Here is a 22,298-nt window from a genome sequence, read left to right as displayed (position 1 = left end):
TATGATTTTTTGAAGAACCTGAAATATTTGTATGACTCTCACTTAGAACTTGAACGCATACACTTGCTAGTAAAACTCTTCAACCTCGATTTGAAGGATGAAGATCCCATGGATTTAGCATTAGATATCAAACCCATCATGCATGACATAGATTCCCTTGGAGTAAAGATATATCTTCTCTTTCATAGCCTTTATCGAGGTTCTATCCTACATACTTTCACTATCTTGAGTCCTTGCAAGCTAGTGGTTAGATGAAGTCTATTACATTTTAGTCTTTGGTGGAGAAAGTTGCAGAATATGAGGAAGCCTCTGAGAAGAGGAAGGTGATATCTCAACCCCTTGAAGAAACCAATGTCATGCTCAAAAATGGAAGAATCAATGACATGATTCTTCTATAGGAGAAAAAAATAAAAGAGGACGTGGAAGAAAAAACTTCAGATGTGGGGGGGGGGGGGGAGTAGACATAACCAAAGTGAGAAACCAAATCTTCATTATGTTCATTGGGGCATAAATGGACATGATTAAAGGACATACAAAGTCCCATTGGAGAGGATCAAAGATAAACATGAACAAAATTAATATAAAGTATTTTTTTTAGATTAGGCGAAAGGTAATGCATTTGAATATACTGATTACATTGTTGTTCACTACGATACTGGAGTAAATGATGATTTATTTAATGTTGTATATGCTTCTTGGAGATATTTTTGGCTTCTTAACATAGGTGCAACATGCAACATGAACTTGCAGAGAGAATTCGTTGAAATATTTGATGAAAATATAGATGGCATAGCATATTTTGTAGACAAATCTAGTCCCAAACCTTCAGGAATTGGCACAGGTAGACTCAAGTTGCTTGGATTCCTAGATTTTCTTCTGCATGATTTTCTTTATTTTCTTAAGTTGTGGAGGAACTTTATCTATTGTGTGAATTCGATAACAAGGCCATTCCATTCACATTTTTTATGATAGAGTTGAAATAAGGAGGGATTTCAATAACATGGTTGCGATGACAAGTATGGAGGATGAAAGACCGTTGAAGTATTTTGTGGCATGCTGTATTTAGACACATTAATTATGGTATCCTTTGTTTGTTGAAAAAATAATGGTATTTATAGTTTGCCTACTATTCCTAGGAAGTTGAAACATCATGCTTATTTCCTTTGAAAACATACAAAGAACCATTCCATGATTCCAGTTCCAAAGCATGTACCCAAACTGTACATTTTGATCTATGTGACCCCATGATTGTTCCTTTTTCACATGAAAATAAATATATCTGTCTTTTATTGATGATTACACTAGGTTTTGTTGGGTGTAATTGTTGAAATATTTATCTCAAGATTTTGAAACATTAAAAAAATTTCATCTATGGGTTCAATTAAAATGAAGCACAATAACATATTTAATCTCTTCCTACTGATAGTGGGAAATAATATACATCTAATGAATTTGAAGATTATCTTCACAAACATGGGATTCAACATTAAACCATAGTTTTGTACAATCCTCAATGGTGTCGCTGAAAGGATGAACATTACTCTTTTATATATGATTTGTTCCATGTTTGTTGATGTTTGGGTAGCACTGAGAGTATTCTTACGTGAAGGCCTTATACCCATGGAGGGTCGAGAGGGCTTGTGGAAGGTGGAAAAAAGAACAAGAGAGGTGTCTTATGGAGCAGGTCGAGTAGGCCTCACATATGGAGTAGAAGGGGGAGCTGTGAAAGAAGGTTGAGAGGGATGAAAGGAGGGGCCATAACCCTTGTGCAGGACTACACCAGAGAAAAGTAAGGCTAAAGCCTTAAAGGAATGGCTTCAAACCTGAAGATAGGCCATACAAAAAGGAGGCTGCAAACCTGAAAGAAAGGCTACATGCCTGTGAAGAGGAGGCTACATCATAGGTACATGCATAGGCTTATGGGAAACATGTCAAGGCCTGTAGAAGACTTTGTTTTCACTTGTTTGGACAATAGAGAAGGGCTGTATTTTCCCCTATTTGGGAAATAAAGAAGAGGTGAGTTTTCCCCTGTTTGGACAACAGAGAAGGGGTGAGTATTCCCCTGTTTGGACAACTTAGAAAGATCGAGTTTGTCCTTGACTTATAGTGATTGGACAACTACAAGCGAATCCAAAAATGAGTAGAGTGTGGCATGGATACCGAGGGGAGTCCTAGCAATAAAGAAAATGGTTTTCATGTGTAATTTTTCCCTTGTATTTGGAATTTTACTGAGTGTTATAAAAGAGCCATTTTCCCTTGTATGGAGCCCTAGATTATTGTTGAAGGACTGATAAGAATTTTGTCTTTGGGGCTGAATTTTTTGTGTTACTATGCATGATCTAATTTCTAGTTTTGAAGTTTCCGTTGTGTAAAATTTATACACATTAGTGTATTTCAGTTTATTAACTGAGTAAAGTTAAGTTGAAGCTGTTACTAGATCTAATGTGTGTGTGTGCACTAAGTCTAGTGCCCCAAATCTAACAATGATTTCATTCAAAAATGTGAAATTGATGTTATGTGCTGATGTAGTTCTCTGTGCAATGTATGTAAATAACATGTGTCCATCTCATGCTTTTGGTAACCAAACTCTACATGAAATGTGGCATGGCCACATTCCATTGGTAAGGCATCTCCGGGTCTTTGGTTCCACTTGTTATGCTTTGATTCCAAAGTAAAATAGAAATAAGCTTGATGCAAGGAGTCACAAGTACATCTTCTTAAGGTATTCAAATACCACCAAGGCATACAATCTTTATGAAAGTAAACAAGAAGTTCATGCTTTCCAGAGTTGTTATACTCCTTGAATCCACCAAGAGTGATAATACTATTAAGTGGAAACTTGATCATCTAGAAATATTTATTCATGGAAGGACATATCCTGAATTTGAAAAAGAGATACAAATTTTGAAGGGGGTATCCCTATCTTGGGTCAATCTTTGGAATCTTCCTTTGCAAATCCATCTCCCCTTCTTGAACAAGACACTTCATCAGAACAAGAAGTCCGATTGGATGATGCCATTGAGAGGATTGAGAGGCTGAGTATTGATGATAATGTAGCACCACCATAAAAGTAATTTGGACCTTATCAGAAACATCCAAAATGGTTCATCAAGACACTTGAAAGTGTTTACATTGATGAGGTGGAAAAGACTGGAACCATAATTCCTACAACACAATATGGAGTTGATGTAGATAATTCAAAGTAAAGTGATGTAAATATATGGATGTTTTATATAATTGTGAATTGAATTTATCTACTAACTTTGAGCCAACTTCCTTTCTAGAACTTGAGTCTCATGCTGACTGGAGAGAAGCCATGTAGGATGAGTATGATTCTCTCATAAAAAATGGGACGTGGGAAGTTGGTGGTTGCTCTATTTGAAACCAGATCATTTGGTTGCATGTTAGGTCCCTATAATACTAGTGCAGCCCCTTATTTTTATTTTTGGTGTAGCCCCCTTATTGTTATTGTTGTGCCCATGCAGTCACCATATTGCTATTATTGTGCCCCATAGAAGCCCACTATTGTTATTATTTTGGCCTTATATTATTATTGTTATGTGGGCTCTGATTATATTGTGATTATATTTGAATTTACTCAATTTTACCAAGGAAAATTCAAATTGATACTTTCTTGATACACTTCTCAACACTCCCTCTTAGAAAGAAAGGGATTTTCAACCACCCCTACCCTGCACCTTTGGAATTTGAACTTCCATTTTGACATAGCCTTTATCAAGATGTCCACATCTTGTTCCTTTGTCAGAATGTATTGAAGCAAAATTATCATCCTCTACACTCATCTCCTTATATGATGATACTAGATATCTATATGCTTGGATTGATTGTGAAATACCATATTCTCAGATATTTTAATGCAACTCTGATTATCAGAATATATCACAGTTGGATCCATCTCTTGAAAAAACAGTCCCACAAGTATCTTTATAATCTAGAGCGCCTCACATGCTGCTTGACTTGAAACCATGTATTCAAATTCTGTTGAGCTGAGTGCCATAGACCTCTGCTTCCCATTGTACTAGGAGATTACTACAGAACCAACACTGAAAATTCCACTTGATGTACTCTTTCGGTTGGATGGACTCCTTGCCCAATCTGCATCTGTGAAGCGACACAACTTCACTCCCTATATCTGTCTATACCATAATCCATACTGGGTAGTGCCTCTGAGGTACCGTAAAACATGCTTTGCCTCCTTCCAATATAATTTGGTCAACCTAACCATAGCTTGGCTCAACTGTTTGACTACATAGCACATATCATGTTGTTATACATAAAATTACCTCCTCATTAGCTTAGATGAGAAGGAAATTATTTGACTAGAATAAAACCTTACCTACAGGCCTATTTGCTAGAGTAATGCACCCTAGAAATAGACAAGGAGTGTTCTAATGTGACCTATGACCCAACAAGGTGCGTTAATCCCTAGCTTAACACTTTATTTTTCCTAAAGGAAAGTGTTACTGGATTTTTATGGGATTCCAAAGGTCAAAGCATGAGTTGAATGATTGACACTCTGTCTTACACTCAATGTCATCTCCAAATGGCTGGAAACATCCGCCATCATACCTGTCAAAGGAAATTGCTAATCCTAGCAAGAGCACAAAAAGGAGGAAAGAGAAATAAAGCAAGGCAACATATGAATTTTGCCTAAATGGAACTTATGATGAAATTGGCAAGGATTATGCCTCTCATCACCTATAAATTAGAGGCCAGGCCACAATATTGTCGATTAGATTTCATGCATTGTTATGCTGTCGAGAAGAGTATCAAGAGAGAGAGAGAGAGGAGCTAGGGGATAAGGGAAGACTTGATTTAGAGAGAGAGAAACAAGAGCAGATCTATATTATCCGATTTGAGAAGAACGATTGCAACCATGGTTGCTGAATCAAGTGTTCCCTTATCCCCTAGCTCCTCTCTCTCTCTCTCTCGATCAACTTCTCGACAACATAACAACGCAAAAAATCTGATCCTTAATACTATGGCTTGGCCTTTAATTTATAGGAGATGAGAGGCACAATCCTTGCCAATTTCTTCATAAGTTTCATTTAGGAAAAATCAAATGTTTCCTTGCTTTATTTATCTTTCGTCCTTTCTGTGCTCTAGTTAGGATTGACAATTTCCTTTGACAGGTCTGAATGCTGATGTTTCTAGCTTTTTGGAACTGAGAATGAGTGTAAGATAGAGTGTCAGTAAGTCAACTCGCACTTTGACCTCTATAATTCCATAAAAATCCAATAACGCTTCCCTCTAGGAAAAACATAGTGTTAATCTAAGGATTAACACATCTTGCTAGGTCATAGGCCACATTAGAATACTCCTTGTCCTTTTTTTGGGGTGTGGTACTCTAGAAAATAGGCCTATAATTAAGGTTTTCTTCTAGTCAATGAGTGTCATTCTCCTCTGAGATGATGACGGGGTCATTTTTTGTATAACACGGGTTGTGTGTTCACAAGATACATAAATGAATCTAATAGTTGCTGATAAATGATAACATCAACCTCTTCACCTGAAATGGCATTCTCCTTCCTCTAGTTGGTCGCTAGAGGCGGCTCCATGGGCTTACAACTCTCCTTGAAAAAACTTTGCAGTATCTCAGTGGCATAATTGCCTTGAGACATAAACAATTCCCCATCACCTTCCCATACTTCCAGTCCGAGGAATTAGTGCATGAGACCCATGTATTTCATCTCAAATTCCCTTGCAAGGTACTCCTTGCAAGAGATAATCAACTGCTCATCACCTGTCAATATTAAATCATCAACATATAAAAAAATGATAAGAAATTTACCTTCTACCAAAATATGATAGAGGTTCGCATATGCTTCACTTTTGGTGGAACCCAATCCAATGAGATAACTATCAATCCGAGTGTACCAAGCTTGGGGTGACTGTTTGAGACTGTATAATGCTCGCCTAAGTCCGCACACATGAGACTACCAATCAAATGTCTCAAAGCATTCTAATTGCTCTGTGTACACTTCCTCCTCAATAACACCATTGAGAAATGTTGTTTTTACATCCATCTGGTGGATGTTCCACCCCATCTGTGTAGCCAGTGCAAGAATTGATCTAATGGATGAATACCTTGCTACGAGAGAAAAGGTTTCCTCATATTCAATTATTTCAACTTGAGAGAATCCTTTCGCCACAAATCTGGTTTTATACTTCTCTATGCTTCCATTTGCTACATGCTTAACCTTGAAGATTAATCTCAAACACACAACTGATTTATCTATTAGTCTTGGGACCACTTCCAAAACACTGTTCTTCATGATGGATTCATATTCTTCCACCATTTCATAAACCCAAATTGGTTGCTCAACTGCTTCCTAAAAAGAGGATGGTCTCACTCTCTACAAGTTACGTCATTAGAGCCATGTAGCTAGTGTACCTCTCAGGTGACCTCCTTTGCCTGCGAAAATTTGAAGGAACTTCCACATTCTCCCTCGCATCTTGCACTAATATATCTACTTCCTTGGTTATTTTTCTACCTTCTTTGGATATTTCTGATTGAGTGGATGTCTCAAATCTAACTCCTCTATGATCCTCCATTCGTGTCTACTCCAAAACTTCATGAGGCTCCTCCTTTGGATCTAAAACATCCTCTTTTGATGGGATTTGCAACTCCCTCTCCAGAGATAATCTCATTGATTTATCCTCATCAAAATTCACATCCCTTCGCACAACTATCATTTTGAGGGAAGGTAATTACACTCGGTAGTTGTGTGGAGTTCAGTGTAATCGATAAAAAATACCAACTCTGTTATCATCTCAATTTTCTTCCTCGAATCTTTGGAGACATGGTAGTAAACAAAGGCCCCAAAAATTCTGAAATGAGATACATCCAATTTTCTCCTCGAGAAATCATTCTCCGGTGTAATCATACCAAGAATCCTATGAGGACTCTGCTTCTGCATGTAGACTGTTGTGTTACATGCCTCTGCCCACAAATGTAGTGAAAGGCCTTGGTCATGTAGCATAGCTCTCGCATCTCCCTCAATGCTCCAGTTCTTCCTTTCATATACCCCATTCTGTTGTGGGTTGTGGGGAATTGTCAGTTCTCTTCGAATTCCTTCTTTGGCACAAAAGTATTTGAAGTCATTCGAAACATACTCACCCCCATTTTCTCTCATGAGAGCCTTCACCTTCTTCCAATTTCTTTCTCAACCAGTGCCTTGAATTCTACAAATTTTGAAAATGTCTCATCCATCTTCTGCATGAAGAAGATCCAACACTTTCTTGAGAAATCATCAATAAAAATAACATAGTAGTTATGTCTGGAAGTGGAGGCCGTCGAGAAGGGTCCACAAAAATTAGAGTGGAATCTCTCCAAGATTTCATTTTCTTTGCTGTCTCGATCATGAAATGTGGATTTTACATATTTCCCCAAGGTACAACCCTTGCAGACATCCTGTTGCTCAAGTGATCCTTTAGGGAGGCCAATGGTTATTTGCTGCATCATTTTAAGGGAAATGTTGTCGTTACAACAAAAACCCTAAAAAATTTCACCTATACTTGAATTTTGGAGCCTACCGTGTATCTTGCGATCGACCTTTCCGTAGTCACTTCTAGCTTTGTTAAGTCTTTGAGCTCCTTTTTGGATTGTAAGTGTGGAAGTCACCTACTCGCACATACTCAGTCCGTAATGAATTCATGATCATACTCCTACACATAAGCTTGAATAATCCTAATGCAATCTATCAAGACAGTGCTTGTGCTATGATCAATCCATTTTGATAGCGAGTGCACACTTACATTGACAATTTCTCACTTCTAGCTATGTTTGTACTTCTATTTTGGTGAGTTTTGCAAGCTATCGCTTATGCACACCCTTACTGTTGCAAGTGTTATTTTCAATCTTTTGATTGTCTCTTTTTCTTTCTCTCACTCTAATTAGTGTCATTTTCATGTTATCTTCGCTCTGGTATGTGTTTCTTTCACTACTGTTCGCATTTCGCAAGTGTCGTTTGCACCTTTCTTATCATATCACAAGTGTTGGATTTGGGCATGGGAATTATTGTTTATCATGTAAAAACGAGTTTTGGTTTGTTTCAAGGGGAAACATTTGTGACAATGATTTTTTACTATCATGTAGACATGTTTCTCATTCATTTCCAAAGTTTCAAGCACTGTTGCACAAGTGTCGCTGCTTTCGTCATAAAGTGTGTGTTTTGTGTTGCACTTGGTAGGAGCCGTCACAAAGTTGTTGCATTAAGGAATGTATGTGTTCATATGTTATGAGTGTTCCTTGTCATGTCTTCAAGTGATATAAGTGCGCGATCATGCTCATAGTCTCTCTGTTTCTCATCTTCCTCTCATTGATCCAACACTTAGTCAAAATTGGAAAAACTCTAGACAGGCCCACTCATCCTCATCCAACTCTCCTGAACTGCACACTACACAATATCAGTCCTCAAGAAACAAACTTTTCTCTTGGTACTGTGCAATGCACAGTCTCTGCCTCACAAAAATGCGCATTTTGAAACCTCAGTGCTCAAGCCCAGCCCCTGAGTCCCAGAAATGCACAATCTTTCTCTCTAGCCAAACCAACACTGCACATTCTCTGTCCTCAAGCCTCAGTCTTGAGCTCCTAAATTGCACAATTGTGTAATTACCTAGCCTCTTATCCTTCCATTACTACACATTTCACAATTTCAGTGCTCAAGCTCAGGCCTTGGGGTCCATAATTGCATAATCATGCCCTCGATCTAGGCCCAAATTGTGCATTGCGTAGTCTTAGACCTCAAGCCTAGCCCTTGAGCTCCTGAGTCTAAAAATTTACAGTCACCTGGCCTCCTCCACCATCCAGAACTACGCAATTAGCTGAAATAGTGTAAAACCCCTAATCTTGGCTCACTGACTCCCAAAACTATGCAATCTTCTTGCCCAATCCATCCTGAACTGTGCATTGCATAGTCTCAAGGCTCAAGCTTCACCTTTGATTACCTAAGCTGTGCAACTGCACAGTCACTGAGCCTCTTCCTCAACCTGTCACCTGGTTTCGACTCAGTCACTGGATCATCATACAACATCTCAGATTAGGGGTTTATTGGACTGATGTATTCTTGTCATGAGTGGATTGCAGATGATGGTACTCTATCATGTTATGGAAAGATAATGAAGAAGGATATGGAGAAAGATGCCATGCCAGAAGACACTTTATTAGTTGCAAATAAAATCTTATCAATAAAGGGAAAACAAAGGGACATCAAATTGAGACAACAAATAGAGATCAAGTTCCACTGAAGGCTCCTCATCTCTAAGCCATTTGGAGGACAAAGAAGAAGATCATGACCCACCTTTTATAAGACACAGAGAAAGCAACATAAAAATGTGACTTGACATTTCCATATCATCATACAGTCCATGTCATCAATGTCATGTCATGTCATGTCATGAGTCATCATGTGCCACGTCATTTTGTGGAATATGTAATTCAATATTGGAGAAATATAATGTAAAGTGGAAGTCCAAGAGTCATTCATGTAATGTGAAAAGTCATGAAAGAAGTCAAAAGGGTATAGAGAAGTCGAACAATCATGAGGGTAGTCCAAGGGTCACAAGGGAGGTGAAGAATCACTCCGTTTGTTATATATACACCCTCATTATACAAGAAAATGACTTTTCACCTTGGCTCCTCTTGCAAGGCATTAGAGAGAAGAGTTAGTACTTTTGGGGAGCAAGGGGTGGCTTTAACGCTCCACTACTGGGGATAGTTGTGTTCATTGTATACATGTGTCTTGTGACTTTTACTTAATATCAAAAGCCTCATGGCCAACATATTCTTCCTGCATGGATTATGAATATTTGCAATACTATTGTTTGGATGTTTGTAATTCATGTTTTCTTTCGTTTGTGCTAAAGCAGTTGAACTATTTTGGTTATTTTAGTACTTACCATCTTGAGAATATGCTGTAATGGTTGCTATAATTGTCACATCCTTGTGGACTATTCTGCTAGATGTTAGACAAATCTTTCTTGTTTATAATGGTTGTAATGACCGTCACATCTTTGTGGACTATTCCGATGGATGCTAGATGAATATTTTCTGTGTTTGTGTGTCTCTACTAGGGTGGTTCTATTACCCGTCTCTTAGAGGTTCATTTTCCTTTCCTTTCACAGTAGAAGAATCTTGACACACATACAACCGAAAACTCACTAGGCATACTCACTTGCTGATCTGAGATTACCTGTGTGTAACTCTCTTGTGCTGAACTTTGTAGCCAAGTCAAACCTATAAGAATACATGACAACTGGGCCAATATCCTAGATGGGGCTCCTATTCCAAATGATGTTAGGTCTAATTGGAACTTTGCATCGGGGATACCCCCTTGGTTGACGAATTTCTAGCACTGTCAACATACTGGCGCTAGAAGGAGGGCGAGACGACAAGATGTTCCCATTGAGTATGTTTTGAATCTCTTATATTAAATGGCTCATCCCAAAATCATACTCCTGGGGTGTTTTTATAACCTATTCCCTGGTAAAATTTTAATCCTCGATGAGCCTCTTTATCACTTGTCCCAATTGAAGTTTGATGGTGAGGATGGAACATCCATAACCTAACACATTTCTATTTTTTAAAATTTTTTGTGAATACTAAGAAATCGATGATGAATATTTTGCTTGTGTGGCTTTCTTCCTCACCCTCGAAGTTCGTGTTAATCGATGGTGTCACACCTTACCATCTTCTTCTATCCATTCTTTTCATCATTTCCTCCAGGAGCTTTATCAAGCCTTCGATATGCATGATTACCGAGATGTTTATGAAAGAATCAATCAACTAAGAATGAATCCTAATGAATCAATTGAGGATTTCTCTGATCGATTCCTTCACCTTTGTTATGAATTTCTTGGAGAATAGATAGATTGGGATTTTTTTAAGAAAAATTTTGAGCATTTGGTTCACATTTCTTTGCATGGTGCACTTGAACTCCCTGATTTTTCTACTTCCCCAACCCTTGTGAATTATGAGACACCTCTAATTTCAGAGGAGGAATTTACTGCTCCTTTTATTCCTTGTCCTCCTCCTTTTCCAGTTTCAATGAGGGTACCTTCGCGCAATGATAAAAAGGTTGGGAAATCTCTAGATCAGATTCCTAATCCATCTCTTCATCCTTCTTCTGCTTTTCATGATTCAAATCTAACGAAAGAAACCCTGGAATGAATCATGGAGCCTAGGGTGAGGAATAATTATTTCATTCCTCAAGATGACATTTGCACTCTCAACACCAATCTTCAATCTAGTTCCATTGAAAGTGTTACTTATGCAAGGTACATATATCATCCTCTATCATCCACATTTTATGACTTTGCATATCATGATTTCCTTGATCAATCTACTCCAACAACTAGCTCTTCATGCTCTCTTGATTTTCAAGTTGTTGGTTCAAATTACGATCAGATGCAAGGAAACCACATTACACTGGTAGAGGAGGAGGAAAGTGAATATACTTTTGATCTCGCTTCCCTTTTTCAAAGTCCCCCATGTCAAGATAATACGCTTCCATTCTTGGATGATTTCCAATCTGCTAATCTTGGTAGTGAATCAAAGGCAATCAACTCTTTCAATCAATTCGTAGCCTTGCACAACAATCATTCTGATGATGATGACTCTATTGATGTATGCGACCACAAATTCCCAGGTACATCAGTTGATCTTTCAGTTTCTCATGAAGATTTTGATTTAGATCTAGAATCTGATTCGATCAAAGAAGATGTCCTTATAAAAAATTCCTCTTCATCTCACTATCGCTTGTTCTCTATCATTTTCAATGCATCTATTTGCGATGAAGATACTCCATTCTCTTCAAGTTCTTTATCTGACAAGTTAACTTCTCAAATGACACAAGGTGGTGAGATTAGCCATGATGAAAATGAAAACAATAAAATCATTGAGTACACTTTCCATCCCTCATCATATCTTCTCTTTCATGAATATAACTCTTCAAATCAGCTTGCTCATGAAATTTCTCCAATCCATATACCTTCAAATTTGTGATCAAAAGAATACTTCAACTTGAGTAATATGGTTGTTGAAGTTGAAAAATCTGGTCAAATCACTGACAAAGATGGCTACAATACAATGAGAAATAGTCTTATTGAAACCAGTAGTAACATATATCCTCACACCATGCACGATCTAGTTCGATCTTTGAAATTTGATTTTACAATCTTAAAAGGTTCTGGGACTTGTAAGAAAGTGGAGACACTTTAGCTTTCGTTGATGGTTATGTTAGGATCTCGTGACTCTGGTAAGCCCATCGAACTAAGTCAGATCTGGTTTCTCTCGAACAATCCTTCTCTTTGCTTGGTTTCACTTGATGCAAATTTCTTTTTGAAATATGTTTGGTATTTCAAATGTAATTTTTGAGTTTTGAAGATTTCACTTCTGATTGGATTCTAGAATCTTCTTCAGTTGATTCATATTCATGAAAATATTTTGCATCAAACTTGGTTTGGAATGTGTATATCTCATAAAGACATGGAATTATGAAGTTGATCACCTAAAATATTATATAAATTGGCCGAAGGAATCATATCTATCAGATTTATTTCATGATAAGCAGCCACTGGTTTTTCTTGTAAATATCATATCGCAAATTTTGGTCTTCATAGCACTCAAAATTGTCTTGAGTGCGAATGAATGCATGGGTTATTGTGTGAATCAAATTCTTCTTCATTCACTATATTTTGACCGATCTCACGTGTTTTCTATACTGGCATTCCTTTTCACTTCTTTCGATGATTACGATGCCAATGTAGTGTGTCATTTGTCATGCAAAGAAGATGATTCTATTATTCAAAGCATTTGTGAAGATGTTCAAACTAATTTATATTTGTTATTTTCTAACCCAGAATCTCATGCCAAAAATGGTCCATTTGATCATGATATTAATTGTCATTCGTTTCACCACTTTCCCACCAGTATATCCAATGACAATTGTTTTACATCCTTTGATCCTCATGGTTCAACATCCCACCATTCAGATACTTGCTAAACAATTGAGGCACTTCAGCCATTGTTGATGGTTATGTCAGTCCCTCATTGTCTTGGCATGTCTATTGAATATGATCAGATCTATTTTCCCTCACGATATTCCCATCCTGGTTTCGCGCATTTAATTGAAGATTCATTATTTCAAAGTTTTTAGGGTTTTCAGGAGGATTGTTTCAAATTTCATGATCCAATCGACAAATGGTTAGAGCAATATTACTTGGAAAGCTCCATCGCAAATAATAGTTTTTGACCTTTTCTCATGCTTTCTAAGTAGGATGACACAGAAGAAGGTGCATTCACAAGAATTCTTTGAGGTTTGTCTGATTATGGTTTACCTCCAAAAAGTAAGGATGTGAATTGGATAAAAGTAGTGGTATTGATAGATCTTTCTGACCATAGGCAAGACCTTCCTTTTTTTGTTTAAGCTCTTCAAGCTCTCATCTTTTCTCTTGCACATTATTTTACATCAATTTTATTCGATCATATCTTTGTCATTGTAGGTTAGGAACAACTGTGGTGGCTTCATTGGAAATTTCATTATACGTGACCCCGACCTTCTAGATGTTAGGTTACGAGTAGGATTAGTTTCATTCTGGTTTCCCCTCTCTTGCACTCATTATGAAATGCTTCTCTTTAGTCTTTATTGTCTTTTCTTACTTCTATCTTTCATCATGTTTGGTTTAGCCTCCATTTTTGTGATTTGGTTTATCTTTCTTGTTGTGTCGTGTATTTTCCTTTCTGTTCTGCTAAGGCTTTGCATGAAGGATGTACTATTTGGGCTCAAAAGTTAATGTGGAAAAATAGAGAAGGAATTTGTGACACTGCAACATTTGGATAACTCTCTATGATGTTCCAACAGAAAATACGATCATTGCATTACGAAAGCCTTGTGTTGAACCATGATCTCCATGTCCATTCTGGAAACCTCATCCCTACATTTGGATATTTATGTTTCAGTGTTTTTAGGATGATCCAATCAAGTAGAGAAGGAAAAGGGGAAAATCTAAATGAGCAAACCAATATTAGAGGTCTTATATATGCTTCTCTCAAGGGACAATCTCTCCTGCTCTCAATAAGTCGGGATTCCTCTTCCACCCATGAAATAAACAAGTGTCGATGCACAATATTATATATATAAATAAATAAATAAAGGAAAAATAAGAGAGAGGCTTCCTGCGTAGAGAGGTGAAGAAAGCAACTCTGCTAGGGTACTATACAGGGTCACTAGCAACAGAGCAATGTTTATGTTCCTGAAGTGACTTTGGTGGGGTACTTTCTAGGCCTGCTGGTAATGAAGCAACACTAGAGATGAAAAACTATACTCTGAAAATCTAAAGCTCACGAACTTCATTACCCTATCTTGATTCGAAACATTGTGTGATCTCTTATCTTATGTTTGTGTTTAATCAAGTAAAGGAATGAAGGGGACTATGTTTATGAATGGGGTAAGTGGGGAAGCCAAGTTAATCTGAATGATGAATCAATACTCCCTGAAGAAATAGACCCTACATGAAAGAATAACCAAGGAAGAGAAGATGGAGTTCTACCAGTATGTCCCCAAGTGTTGTCGTTGTGAAAAACACCCTCCAAAATATCACCTATACTTGAATTTTTGAGCCTACCATGGATCTTGTGATCGACCTTTCCGTAGTCACTTCTAGCTCTGGTAAGTCTTTGACCTCCCTTTTGGATTGTAAGTGTCGAAGTCACCTGCTCACACATGCTCAGTCCACAATGAATTCATGAGTGCACTCTTACACAAAATATTGAATAAGCCTAGAAAAATCTATCAAGATAGTTCTTTCACTATGATCAATCCATGTTGACAGTGAGTGCGCACTGACATTGACAATTTCTCACTTCTTCCTGCGTTTGTACTTCTATTTCGGTGAGTTTTGCAAAATGTCATTTATGCGCACCCTTGCTGTCTCAAATGTCATTTTCATGCTTTAGACTATCTATTTTTCTTTCTCTCACTCTAATTAGTTTCGTTTTCATGTTATCTTCACTCTAGCATGTGTTTCTTTCACTGTCATTCACATTTCGCAAGTGTCATTCACAATTTTCTTATCATACCGCAAGTGTCGTTTTTGGACGTGGGAACTATCATTTATCACGTAAAGATGAGTTTTGGATTGTTTCAAGGGGAAATATTTGTTATAATGAGTTTTTCCTATCAATTACACATGTTTCACACTCATTTCCAAAGTTTCAAGCACTGATGAACAAGTGTCACCACTTTCATCGCAAAGTGTATCTTTTGTGTCGCATTTGGTAGGAGTTGTCGCAAAGTTGTTGTGTTGAGGAATGTATGTGTTCATATGTTCTGAGAGATCCTTGTCATGTATTCAAGTGATTTAAGTGTGTGATCATGCTCAGAGTCTCTCTCTTTCTCATATTCCTCTCACTGATCCAACATTTAGTCAAAATTGGAAAAACTCCCGACCGGGCCACTCAACCTCATCCAACCCTCCTGAACTGTGCACTGCGTAGTCTCAGTCCTCAAGGAACAACCTTGTCTCTTGGTATTGCACAATGCACAGTCTTTGCCTCCCAGAACTACACATTTCACAACCCCAGTGCTCAAGCCCAACCCCTAAGTCCCAGAACTGCACAATCTTTCTCTCCATCTAAGCCAACACTACGTATTGTGCAGTCTCATTCCTTAAGCCTCAGTATTGAGCTCCTAAATTATGAAATTGTACAATAACCTGACTACCTTTCCTTCCATTTCTACGCATTTCACAATTTCAGTTCTCAAGTTGGGGACTTGGCCTCCAAAATTGCACAATCATGCCCTCTAGCCAGGCCTGAAATGCGCATTGTGCAGTATTAGATCTCAAGCCCAACCCTTGATATCTTGAGTTTCCTACACATTCACCTAGCTTCCTATGCCTTCCAAAACTATGCGGTTGGGCGATACATTGAAAACCCCCTCAGCCTGGGTCACTGACTCCCAAAACTACGCAATTTGCTTGCCCATTCCAACCTGACTACACATTGCGCAGTCTCAAGCCTCAATATTCACCCATGACCGCGTAAGCTACATAACTATGCAGTCACTGAGCCTCTCCCTCATCCCGTGACCTGGCTTTTTCTCAGTTAGTGGATCATCATACAACATATGAGACTAATCAGACTGATGTCATTTTGTCATGAGTGGATTACTGACGCTGGTACTCTATCATGTTATGGAAAGATGATGAAGAAGGAGATGGAGAAGGAGGCCATGCAAGAAGCCACTTTATTAGCTGCAAAGACAAGCTGATCAATCAAGAGAAAGCAAAGGGACATAAAATTTAGACAACAACTTGATATCAAGTTCCACTGAAGACTCCTCATCTCTAAGCCATTTGGAGGACAAAGAAGAAGATCATGACCCATCTTTTAGAAAGCACAAAGAAAGTAGCAACAAAAAGCGACTTGAAATTTCCATGTCATCATGCAGTCCATGTGTCATGTCATGTTAGGTCATCAGTCATCATGTGCCGCATCATTTTGTGGAATATTTAATTCAATATTGGAGAAATATAGTGTAAAGTGGAAGTCCAAGAGTTATTCATGCAATGTAAAAAATCATGTAATAAGTAAAAAGGTCATAAATAAGTCAAACAATCATTAAGGTAGTCCAAGGGTCACAAGGGAGGTGAAGGATCACCCCATTTGTTATATATACACCCTAATTTTAAAAGCAAAGGACCTTTCACCTTGGCTCCTCCTTCAAGGCATTAGAGAGACAAGCTAGTTATTTTGGGGAGCAAGGAGTGGCTCTAACGCTCCACTATTGGGGCTGGTGGTGTTTTTTATATACACATGTCTTGTGACTTTACTTAATATTAGAAGCCTCAAGGCCAACACATTCTTCCTGCATGGATAATGAATATTTGTAAGACTATTCTGTGGATGTTTGTAATTCATGTTTTCTTTCATCTGTGCTAAAGCAGTTGAACTGTTTTGATTATTTTTGTACTTATCATATTGAGAATGTGTTGTAATGGTTTCTATAACTGTCACATCCTTGTGTACTATTCCCCTGGATGTTAGACAAATATTTCTTATTTATAATGGTTGTAATGACCGTCGTATCTTTGTGGACTATTCCGCTGGATGTTAAACGAATATTTTGTGTGTGTGTGTGTGTTTGTACTAGGGTGGTACGATTACCTCTCTCTTAAAGGCTCACTTTCCTTTCCATTCACAGTAGAAGAATATTTAAACACATACAACCAAACAATCACGAGGCATATTCACTTGCTGATCCAAGATTACCTGTGCAGAAAAAACTTGTGCTGAACTTTGCAGCCAAGGAAAACCTATAAGAATACATGGCAGCTAGACTGATATCCCAAATGGGGCTCCTATTCCAAATGATGTGAGGTCTAATTGGGACTTCGCATCAGGGATACCCCCTTGGTTGATGGATTTCCAGCATCGTCAACAGGTGCCATGGTGCAAATGACCCAATATCTTATTCCAGAGTACACAAACATCATGAATCTCCAATTTCTTTGCTTTACTGCTTAATGCAACACAATGTTCCACATCAGCTTTATACATGTTCTTCACACAAACCTCGACTTTCTTCACCTGGCCAGTAGCTATATGTCTCAGAAATCTTTCCCTTTATGGAAGATCACATCATAGCCAAGGTCTTCCAAAACTGCTACAAAGATGAGGTTCTTGTTCATGCCTGGTACAAGCATGGCATCTTTGAGGCAAAGAGGGGATCCTGACTCCCTATTAAAGGTTACTATACCAATCCCGATAGCACTGTACCTTCCGTCATCCCTAAGCTCAATATGCATATGGAGGTCTTTCTCCTCCAGGTCAATAAAAAAATCTCTACACTGTGTCATGTGGAAAGAGTCACCTGAGTCCAAGTACCACACCTCCCCATCACAGTGCTGACCACGCATGCTATAAAGGTGAAGTCTAACTTGAACTGTGGATCCAATGCTTCACCTACTGCTCCTTGTAAGTTCTTCTTGCTAGAATTTTTGTGTGGAGGCTTTGTACCATAGTGCTCGAATTCATGACAATTGAAGTATTTTATTTTGGAAAAGTATTTGTTCTTGCTCCCTTGGCTAGAATCTGGTTTGGTTTGAGATTTCTTCCCTTTTCCCTTCTTTCCCTTTCCAACCAATGAAAAATTTTCTTCATCCCCTCCTTGTATGAACTTCCATCTCTGGTGTTTCACCTGATTTCTTCTTGTACCAAATCAGATCATAACCATTCCCAATTCAGTAATAATCCCTCGCGTTCATTGAGTTCTGGTAGCTATGCCAACTTTTTGTAAGGCCTAGAAGAGCTAGTCTCACTAGGTCATCTTTTGGAACATTCACACCAACCCCTCGAAGCTCATCTCGAACTTGTGTAGATATGATGTGATACTGCACAATAATATCATTCTTCTGTATCTTAATGTTTATAAGTTTTTCTTTGATGGCTATATTTATATGGTCACTACTATTCTCGAATAGCTCAGTAAGTGCCTTCCACATTGTGAAAGGAGTTTCTTTCCCATGGAGATTTGATGCAATGTGGTCTCGCACTCCCTCCAAGATTATTTTTCTTGCCTTGGCTACATCTTTCTTCCATTGGTCTAGGTTCCGGGAATCAAATGATCTTGGTTATGGAATTTATGTCTTGACATATTCTAACAATCCATTGTCATCAAGCCCTGCCTCCATGTGATCTTTCCAAGTAATGAAATTCGAGTTGAATTCCAAGGAATACTCTAATATTAGTCCATTGAAGGTCATTCTCCCAACTCTAAAGGAATCCTACTACACTGAAGCTACAAATTCAAACCTCGAGAGGAATAACTTTGAAATTCTTGTTCGAATGTGAATCTTGCTCTGATACCATGTAGAAATATGGTGATATAATTGCAACTGCTCAAGAAATTTAATCTGAATCAAGAGACACAATTCTACTCTACTTCTCTGTAGAAATTAATTAAAAATTTATAGCAACATTCATAAACATGCATCAATCACATACACAAGTACACAAATTTATCTAGGGGAAACCAAATGGTAAAAACCCCTTAATCCTACTTGCATTAATCATATGATATAATGTATTACAATTGCCTGCTCATTCTGAGCTCAACCTGCAAGTGAATAACTGTTCTCTCTGCTCAATGAAAATCTCTGACCCAAACTTAGTCAATTTCTACCTCCACCCCGAGCTCCTATTTCCATGCGCAAATCCTAAGGAAATTGGCCCCTATTTTTTAGGAATTTCCCCCAAATTGATTACACAATTCCCAAGGATTGATCCCTGATTGCATGCAACGCATGTACACTCAAAAATAGTATATAAATGATGTTACACTACCTTGAAATGTCCACCACAACTGGGCAATTTGAATTCCTTGCATGCATGAGCTATTTTTGGTTGATTGAATAGTCAACTGGATGATCTCTGAGTTAGAATGTTGTCGCACTGCACAAGTGACCTCCAACTAGTTCTATCAACAATTAGAACTAGATTAACTAAACTCCAAGCCCTCTAACTCAAATTTGTTGAGTTAAATAATTGACAAGAGCCATGTCACCTTAGTTAACCACCTCCAAATTTTCCGTTGATGTGGAAATTTTGACCAAGGCTAAGTTAAATTGAGCCTTTCTTGCTACTCTTATCAATATCAAGTACTTTAAGGTGGATGAGTTTAGCCTAATTGGATATTATTATTCAAACTTTGATGAGGACAAATAAAAATGGAGTATCAACTTCATGCTATCTCATGAGTCTTGGATCAATAGTTGTTCCCTGGAGGTCACTCAAACAATGAGTTTTATTAGATTCCACAAAAAAGGTAGAATATGCCACAACTACAAAAGAAACAAAAGAAATTATGTGGCTTGGGAAAATACCTAAAGATTTGCAGGAGAAACATAATGAATTAAATTCCTCTTCTAGTTAACAATACTTTTGCAATAATGTTGGCTAAGGATCCCATATTATGTAATCGAAGCAAGCACACCAACACAAAGTATCATTTGATTCAAGATAATGTAAATGCCAAAACCATTCATTTGAGACATTGTTCCACAATTGAGAAAATTATAGACATATTCACTAAAGCACTCATAAGAGAAAAGTTTGAAAAGTTTAAATGATGCTCACTCACTAACATCCCGTGAACTTAAGGGGGGGATGTTGGACACATAATCCTTTGGGATTTCATGTTAATTGTAAATAATGTAAAATGAAGATTCGTAGGTGCATAGGAAGATACATTTGAGCTAGGAATATGAAAGTAAAAGTCACATCAATTGTTTCATATATTTATTGCTCATTAATGTCGAATCATCCAGATCTAGAGTAAAACATATGACCTTTTTCTGAAACTTATATATATATATATATAGACACAATTGTTGGCTTTCCCACATGGTATTTGAACCTTGAATCACATGTTTACACAATACTTCATAACACTGCGATCACCAATTGAGTTGCCCCCCGTGGGCTAAAAATAATAGTTATATTTCATATAGATATTATTTAAATAGTGTTAATTAGGGTACATACATACATACATACATACATACATACATACATACATACATACATACATATATATATATATATATATATATATATATATATATATATATATATATATATATATATATATATACACGCGCGCGCACACACACATAATTGCTGGTTTGCCCACATGGGATTTGAACCTTGAATCACATGGTTTACATAATACTTCATAACACTGCGATCACCAATTGAGCTTCCCCCATGGGCTAGAAATAATAGTTATATTTCATATAGATATTATTTAAATAATGTTAATTAGGTTTAACTTACATGGTAAAGAAGAGATGTTGTTATCCTTCCCACTGTTGTTAGGATTACAACAACCCTCTTTTTTGTTTATTATACAAGGAAAAAACAAAGGCCCCTATACAATTTTTCTTGTTCTCACTAAAAGGATAAAAAAATTATAAAAAAATAGAAAAAATAAAAATAACTTAACAAGCCGGAGGTCAGATTGCTATTTTTCACGAATAATAATAAATTACAATCCTGACCTTGACCTCCTGACTGGAAGGTCAGTCCGACTTTCAATCTCTACAATTACATTTCAATATAGGCTTCCCGACTCCTCGTCCTTTCGATTATCCAACTATTCGAACTATCAGTATCACCTGACTCTCATGTAGTCGGGGTCAGAGGAAGGAAAAACTCATCAAACAAATAAATGACCACCCGAATTCCCGACCTTTTGACTTCCCAACTACTCGAACATCTTAGCAAAATTTTAATTTTTATTGTTTCGTGTAATTTTATTTTTATTTTTCTTGATTGTTAATAAATTGATTTGAAACTTGGTTTTCCACGTCTTCACGCTTAAATGATTTTTTAGATCCCGATATTAAAATTATACTACGCTGTCTCGATTTGCGAAAAAAATAATTGGATTACATAATGGGAAATTAATGATCAAGTCATACAAAATAATTCACGTGTTCTATGATTTTTAATCAAAATTCATAACTTCCCAAGTCATTTCTGGTTTGCATACTATTTCAAATTGTTAGTCCTATTTCAGAGAAATTTGAATTATAGTACGAAATAAAAAAAACGACAAAGTTTCAAATATTTTGTGTAGGTAAATTATATTCATAAAATATTGTGCATTATTATTCCAGAATTCTAATAGAAATAATTCACGTTTTCTGTTTTTGGTTCACAGGCCATAAAATGGGGAAAATGGGAAAATTGCCTACAATGAGACAAGTGGTGGAGCATATAAAAGGAAAGCTGAAAGAAGTAGAAAATCCAAAACTAGAGGAATATAGCCTCAACCCATCTCTGATATCCGACTCCACTTATAAAACTTAGAAAGAAGGTACGATGAAGTGGGAGGAGATTTTTGATTTCTTTGAGAATAGAGAGTGGTTGAAAAGTGCAAGAGCTTCTAAATCAAAGAATAATATTTTGGAGGGAATTAGGAAAACAAAATTGCATTGGGTAGCTGCTAGGGCTAAATTTTTCCCTTATTATGATATGATTTCCTAGATTTTCGCACATGTGGATATCCCAACCCGCACTGTGTTAGACTACAACAAGAATGTTATAGCCTCATGGTAACCAGAAGTCCTGTTTTCCATTTATAAGATAAATTCCCCTGGAATCCATATCAATTTTGATTTCCTCAACAATTTTCGAAATGCTGTTTACAAACAATGTGAGGAAAATTATGATAAAGTGATTGAAAATTGGTTGAGAGAAGAAGAAGAATGGT

Source organism: Pinus tabuliformis, chromosome J (genome assembly GCF_031772625.1).
Source record: "Pinus tabuliformis cultivar Carrire ecotype Pingquan chromosome J, CPIR1, whole genome shotgun sequence".
NCBI classification, from domain to species: Eukaryota; Viridiplantae; Streptophyta; class Pinopsida; order Pinales; family Pinaceae; genus Pinus; species Pinus tabuliformis.
This window is presented reverse-complemented; position numbering follows the sequence as displayed.